This window comes from Enoplosus armatus, chromosome 9 (assembly GCF_043641665.1).
Source record: "Enoplosus armatus isolate fEnoArm2 chromosome 9, fEnoArm2.hap1, whole genome shotgun sequence".
Taxonomy (NCBI): Eukaryota; Metazoa; Chordata; class Actinopteri; order Centrarchiformes; family Enoplosidae; genus Enoplosus; species Enoplosus armatus.
In genome coordinates, this window is record NC_092188.1 from 4,972,020 (window position 1) to 4,979,143 (window position 7,124).

Genomic DNA, 7,124 nt, shown 5'->3' on the forward strand with positions numbered 1-7,124 from the left:
GAGATTCAAAGACACAAGATCAAGCGTCGTAGAGGTTTGAGTGACGAAGACATTTTTGGGAACCTTTCTCTCTTTTTTTTTTTTTCAATCTAAGGGACTTCTTGTTTTTGGACTGAGCTCGTGCAATTTTTCTCTTCTCAATCTCAGAACCGATATGTGATAAACTGGTGCTAAACAGAAAACAAATGGTGCCATTTTCCAAGTCAAATGTCTGTGTCTGCCATAGCACTGCCTCTTTCATGATTCACTCACTGTCTTTTCTCTCTCTCTCTCTCTCTCTCTCTCTCTCTCTCTCTCTCTCTTTCTCCTATGATTTGTCTTTGACAGGACTTTTTTTCCCCCAATATGTTTTGTATGTGTCTTTGTGTTTGTTCTTTGTGCATCCTGTTGTTGTTCTTATGTCTAATGGGGTTGTTGGGATTTCCATATCTGTGTTTTAGAGGCACCCTCCTCCAATCTCTGGTTTTATTTACAGTTAATAAAAGCAGCTCCGCGGCGGCTCAAAATTGATGGAACATCTATTGAGCGGGTTATTTCAAATTGGTGAAAACAGAGCCCCAAAGTGCTATTTTCAGTTTACATAGAGCACTATTCGTTTTAAGACTGAATGAAGCTACTTTGAATGAAATGGATGAATGGAGTTTATTCCCAGTTTTAAAGGTTTTTTTCTTTCAGTTAAAAAGTGTGGGTCCATTGTGTGTTAAGTGTTAAGTGTGGTGCCATTATTAGTACTTTTTATTCAGAAAAACATTTAAAATCAATTTTCTCTTTCAGTTTTCATCAAAACTAAAGTTACATAAATACTAATGACAGATTAGTAATTGTCCCATTATGTTTTTAGTTTTACCACATTTTATTACAGTACAACATTGCCAGTGTGACATGACAACAAGGATCATCTTGTTCCCAAATATGTGTGAAAAGACCATTTCAAACATTTAGGTTTGCTAAGCCTGCCATTAAGTGCCTGGGATAAATATATTGAGCATCCTTTGGCCAGTAGACTAGCTAGTCATCGACCAAATGCACATTATAACGCCTTGCTTAAGACAGTAAGAATATATTACACCCTTGATGCTTTTAAAAAGAAGATCAGAAATGACATACTTCTTTGTGTAGTTTCCATAATTTGAAGTTTCATTTCAAAATGAAAAGAGTGGCATCTATTTCTGAAAACATTTGATAACAGCACTGAAACAAATTTAAAGACCGTTAGAGTGAACCGTTACCATTTACGGTTTTAAATTTTAGAAATATTGTGTGATGTATTTTTGAAATGAACTCTTCAGTTTCTCATGTGTCAAATGCTGAAAGCACGAGTCTTTGAAACGTTTGTAATGTGTATCCATATTCCTTCATTTTGTGTATGAACTGTCTGTTGTAAGGTTTGTCTGGATTTGTTTTTTTTTTGTCTCTGTAGCCTCACGCACACACTGGTGTCGCTGGTGCAACAACTCAGCTTGTTTAAACGTGCAGGTTGAACCAAGAAGAGTTGAAGAGTTTCACATCAGCTTTGTGTCAGCCATTTTTCTGTTCATAGAGAACAAATCACTTACTTTGCAGAGTCAACGGTCAACATGGCCAATGCTAGTACTTTGTAGGCCAGTGCTAGTGGATTAGCTAATACTTTCAGTGAATGTTTAACTGTTGAACCACCAAATGTTAACAATGCTAGCAGTCTTACGCAGGGAAAGATTGTCTTCTACTTAGACAGCTTGTAGGGCTACTTTTTTCTTGTGAAAATACTTGAGTGTGAAGATTAAAAGCAGTCTAGGTTTGAACATCAGTGTCTTTTCAGAGATGATCCGTGATTGAGAAATTAACATTGCTGTGAAAAATACCTCAGTGACTCAGGTAAACAAGCAGTTGCCTCAGAGCTGAACACAAAAACTATAGAAAAAGAGATGAGTCCAGCTTTGGAAAGACTGCCACCATGCAGATACTCGGTCTCTAGCTATGCTTCAATAGCACCTGATCAAGCACCCTCCCCCGTTTCTTCTCTCTCTCTGTCTCCCTTTTTTTCTCCCCCTAGCCACTCTCAAAGCTTCATGGAGGACAATGTGGAACCTAATTGGCTGATGCACCATCGGCAGTCCACAGGGTGGCATGGCCAAATGTCCAGAGCCCTCTCTCGTGACGCGATTGGCTGACAAAGGGAGAACTTGGGGCATTGGTCCCATTCTCTTTGCTCAAAGGATGGTGCAGAGCCCCAGCGGACCATGTAAGGAAATGCTGGGTGTTTTTTTTTTGTTTTTTTTTTTACTTAACTTGGGCCCTCTCTCTCTGATTTGATAACAGGATTTTTTTTTAAATGTGTTTGACGCCTCTTGCTTGGATCTACATTTTACTTTTAAAAGGTAGGCTGGACACATATTGGCATTTGTTAGCCTGCCGAGCATGCAAAGAACAGCTATGCAGTCTGATCAATCAGCAGAACGGAGGAACACAAAGGCCAAGGAAGGCGTGATGCTCAAAATGAGAGAGAGGGGAGGTGTATTGTGGGTAAGATGTATTTCAAAGGTGCTTGACTTCTCTTAAAATTTCAGTCAGAGCTGATTTACTTTCAAAGCATTTATTTCTCTCTATCTCTCTCTCTTATAGTCTTTTCAAATTACCCTTTGATTCCTCTTCATCTATTCACTCTTTATCTATCAAGCATTATTTAACCACTTCATTTTTACTCCACGTTAGACACACTTGATCTCTTTCTCGATTCATAGTTTTAGCTCTTCGGTTCGAATCTCTTTCAGACTTTGATTTTAAAGGAAACTAAATATGCACAGCCTAATACAACAAGTGAAACTGCTTCAGAACAAAACTCTTGCTTCAATGAAGACTTTGAAAAACCGGACAGAATGTTATTATTTATATTTCTATGATACTGCTTATTCTTACAATAGTATTGAAAAAACAAACTCTTCATCAGAAATCTTCCGGAGCAGATATTTATTTCTTGATATAGATAGATGCCTCTATCTAATGGAAGTTCATAAATAATCCATTTTATATGAACCAAGTTTTCTTACTAAGACAATCTTGTGGAGAGAATCGTTGCCCTAAAGGACTGTGATGAAAGGGACAAACTTGTGTTATACCTACTCCCCTTACAGCATTTTGCACGTTGCTGTGACCTGTGCCCTCCTTCCTCTTATAATATAATCATTCAAAACAAAACAGAAAAAAAAAAAAACGGATGGATGTTTCTTGCCCAACAATCGCCATGGAGCTCTCCATTTACGGACGATGTGAAAGTCATTGGATGAGGACATTCAAACAGCTATTGTTTTGTACTCCACTTCGACTATCTGTCTGTAGAGTTTTAACCAAGCAGAGGATGAACTCTTGGTTTCAGTGTGGCCACATTTCTGCAGTCAAATTGCGGTAAAACTCCCCATTTATTTCTATGAATGGACTCCACTGACACCAGTCTGAGTTGAAATCCCTGCCATTTCCACTTATGACTGAAACAGAGAGAGATATGTTAGAGGTCCTGCTGAAACGAGTGAATGTGTTTGTATATAAGTGTGTGTACTGGCTAAATCTTTGTGTATATACTGGATAAATGTGTATATATGGTATGTCTATGTGTATATACAGTTTGTTTGTATATGCAGAGTGTACAGTTATTTTTTCCTCTAATGTTTCTCTCTCTTTCTATGAATAGGTCTTCTCAAGTTACCAATACTGAGGCATGGAAAGGTTTTTAAACGTGCTGAGCTATCAGAGGCACTTAACTGTGCAGACTTAGAATATCAGCAAGGTCTGTCACTTATAGCTGCATTCTTGAAGCTCTCATACAAGAAGTAACTCACATAATCTTAAGCTTGCACTCATTTTCTGACCAACTAAAAAGCTTTTCTAAGTAGATTTGGGTGACCAAGCAATGTTTGTACATATATAGACTAAGACAATTTTTCCAGAAACCTCCATCTGCATTTCTTTGAAGATTCTCGACCTGTTTTTGAGTTCTTGCGTATCTGACTTTCACTTTAGGTTCCTATGGTATATGTTTGCAACGGTTGTCATTCAGAGTTATATATTTATTCCGACAACCCTTATATATTTCTTGAAATTTTGTTCCCCAAATTCTGCCTCTCATGGAGCCTTCTAACCTTTTGTTAAGATTCGGTTAGACTGGCAAATCCTTCCATGAAAGTAAACTGTCATTACTTAACATTGCTTGTTTTTGTATAGGTCCTTACTAAATAAGTGTGCCTCCCCCCCTTATACTCTTACTAACCTTAGATCCATTAACTCCGCTGGTCACTCATCTTCATACCCCTTGACAAGCCATAGCCCCCCTCCCCAAAACTCCTCTATTGTTGTTTTGACAGGACAGACATTTGGGGATTTTGTGTATATTAATGGAAGAGTGGTGTTGAAGAGTGTATTGCAGTTGTATATGGATTTGTTATGAATGTGGATATTCTGATCATTGAATTATTATTGTAATAATGATAATAATTATTGCCACTTTTGTTGATTAATTCCTTTGATGCGGTTGATGAAGATGCCATTGTTCCTCTTTTTTTTCTTTTTTTCTTTTGGAATACACCGGAATTTATATTTTTCGGGTGGGTGAATCTGGAGATAGAAATACGTAAATAAATTAATAAATAAACAAATAATTAAATTCTTAACAAGGTGTGGAAATGTGTGTCTGTTTCTTCATGCATTAACCTGGGCTTTTCTCACTTTCTCAAAGTATCCATTTCAGATTAAAGGGCAAATCTGGTGAAAGTCTATATTTTTCTTATTGCCAACAACTCTCACGAACACCTCTGTTGTCCAAAAACGATTCAAAACACATCAATGAGCCACACACTTGCACTGGATGTCATGTTTCTTCATTACCATGAACACAAATACTGTTTATTTTGTCTCAACCCCATATACACCGTCCTGCTGCTGTAAAAAATCACGAGAGCACTAAATGTGTATTCATCCACAGCTGAAAGTAGTCCCCAACAAATGCACTAATGTTAGTTATAAAATACAGTGCCCAGCTGTTTTAGGAAATCAATGAGCCTTTTTGAAAAACTGAAAGTATATATTTGTGACCCGTTTTTAAGGATTTGCATTTTCAGTAGGAGGACTTGAGACTGAGTGACCAGGGAAGTCTGAAAGTATTGAGAGACAGACTAACACATTGCTAGTCTGTCTTTTGGTCTCTTCATGGGATTTGTTGACAACAACGAAAAAATAGAATATCGCCAGCCTTATCCTTTCAATGTAGACATATCTTACTTTTTGTCTGGAGGTAGTGTTTGGTCGCTTCCTTGTAGACTAGGGCCACAACTAGCAAGTTTTTTAATTATCGATTACTTTTCATTCTTCCCAGATTAACTGATTCATTGCTTACTCTATTAAATGTCAGAAAATAGAGAAACATGCCAAACCAAATCTCCAAGAGTGACATCTTTAAATTTTATCTGATAAAAAGCCCCAAACCCCAAATTATTTCATTTACAATCATATAAAACAGATCGAAGCAGAAAATACTCACGTTTAGGAAGCTGGTACCAGCAAATGTTTGGTATTTTTGCTTGATAAATGACTCAAATGAATGATCAATTGTCAAAAATGGTTGTTCATCAACCTTCAGTCAACCAACTAATTGATTAATTGACTAATTGTAAATGTATAGGCTCACAGCACAAGCACACCCCCTTGGTTATGAATTGTAAAGAAACATAATCCTCTATCAAGTCAAGATTAATTTTCTAGACTTAGGAGCTCATTCACTCTTATTTTGTGTCTGGATTTGAGGTTAGATCACAGGTACTTGTGGTTGCATCACAGTGCTTGCTCATCTGGGTCATGTATGTATGTTCTCTATCTCAGGACTGTGATTCTTCTCTTGCTGAGCAGAGTAGATCATTTCCTTACACTCTCCCCAGCTGAGTTTCTGCGAGCGTGGATGGCAGGCAAGATCTGGGAACTGGGGACTCGACTGAATATAGCAAGCTTGTAATTATCCTCATCCTCCTACACTTAATCGCCTGCAGTTCCTTAGTGGGTTGGCAACTTCTGAGTTTGGACAGAGCAGAAAAAAAAATTAGCACAATGGAGGAGTGATAGATGGCTCATGCTGTGTAAATAGAACAAACAGAGCTGAGAGTTCCACCTCAACCTGCTCCAGACCAGAGCACCAAATGCATTCATATAATTATTCTGCCAGGTTAACGAAAATTCATGTCACAATGAAATAAACATCAAGGTTTTTCTTTTTTCATGTCAAATTATGCACCTATGCAATAAATGTGCATATTACAAAAATAAATTACATCACTTTTACTTCCTGGTAAACATCATTACATGCTTACACAATTACAACTAACAAAGCCATTACATAGTGAACCAGCAGATGCCAGGGTAACTGATACCCCATTGACTTACATCTGTTTCCACAGTCAGGAAATACATAAAAAATACATGAAATTTAGGAAGCAAGCATCTCTCAACAAGCCATTTCTCTTCAACTTTAACATTACATTTTTAGGGACGTATAATAATAATAATCTATGATCTTTATAGACCTCTATTGGCAACCAGGAGGAATTACAACAACACTTATAGAGTTTATAGTGGCTATGTTCATTTAATTCTGCCACCATTAGCAATGATGAATTAGCAGTTTTTTCATTGTCCCCATGTTGTTTGTGAGGAAAAAAGATGAGGAAGGCATGCAAAGGTGGAAGTATGAATGTTAAGTTGGGAACTGGAAAGAACCGATGCACTAGAATTGTCTGTAAAACAACCATACGTTTGGAAATGGGGGATCTGTGGACTACCTGGCAACCTCTGATTTAATCTGATGAGTGTGTTCTGTAATCTCGCGATATTCAGGCGGTCACTGCCTGATAGGAATAATGGCCGCCTTCGTAGCAATGGCTGGAACAGGGAACAACACTAGAAGCATATCAGAGCGTTTTAGCTGACCAGGAAGTGCATAAATTACTTGGCACCCCCTCCTACCCGGTTTTCAGAACGGATGGGTAGAGGGGGTCTTGCCAAAGGACATAAGAAACGAAAGAGACTCGGAGGGAAAAGGAGGAAAGCTAACACTACCTTGATAGCTAGCGCTAGCTGGCTATCAACACGGTTGTCACTGCCGGGGAACA